This window comes from Calidris pugnax, unplaced genomic scaffold (genome assembly GCF_001431845.1).
Source record: "Calidris pugnax isolate Ruff unplaced genomic scaffold, ASM143184v1 scaffold107, whole genome shotgun sequence".
Lineage (NCBI taxonomy): Eukaryota > Metazoa > Chordata > Aves > Charadriiformes > Scolopacidae > Calidris > Calidris pugnax.
In genome coordinates this window covers 2,879,510-2,880,279 of record NW_015090901.1, presented here as the reverse complement: position 1 = coordinate 2,880,279, position 770 = coordinate 2,879,510, and positions in this window count along the sequence as shown.

The window sequence follows — 770 nt, the reverse complement described above, 5'->3', positions numbered from 1 at the left end:
AGCCCCCTGGGATCGGAAGCCATGACACAGTTCGTTAGCCAAAGCGGGCTCGTTAGTGCACTGCCTTCAGCCGGGTTCAATGCTTTACCTCCCTCTTCGGGCTGGGTGGGAGCAGGGGGTCAAAACCCACCCCCCCATTCTGTGGGGGGGTGTGGGGGGGTGTCACACCCCACATGGGGACCCCCCTCCATCCTGCTCCCACCCCCCCTTCCCCTTATCCCCATCCTGGGCATGTCCTCAAGCCAAGTGGTGGCCACTCCGAGGGGATGCTGAGCCCCAGAGTGTCCCCTCCCCATCCCTGGGACCCCCCAGGACCCCCCCCGTGCCCAACACTGGGGTCCCTGTGGGATAGGGGGTGGAACCAGCACCGTTGTCCCCATCTTGGGCAGGTGACATCTCCTGGCAGGAGAGGATGGACATGCCAGACCCCTGCTGCCAAGGTGATGGGGACAGGGGTTCCCCAATATGGGGACAAACCCACCCCTGAACCCCACATTTGGGGGGGGAGGGGGGGCGTAAGGGATGGTGAGCCCTCCCAGAGGAGGGGAGAGGTGGGTGCTGCCACCTCCACAGCCATCTCAGGTCAGGGCATGGCCACCCGTGGGTGTGGGGACACCCAGAGCGAGCCCCAAGGTGGCTTGGTGCCCACCAGCACGGAGCCATCCCACCTGGCCCAGGGGGGGGACAGGGGGGGTGTCCCCCATCCTCAGTCTTCCTGCTCCCCATTGTGGCACCCGCCACCCTTCACCCCTCTGGCACCCACGGGGAGG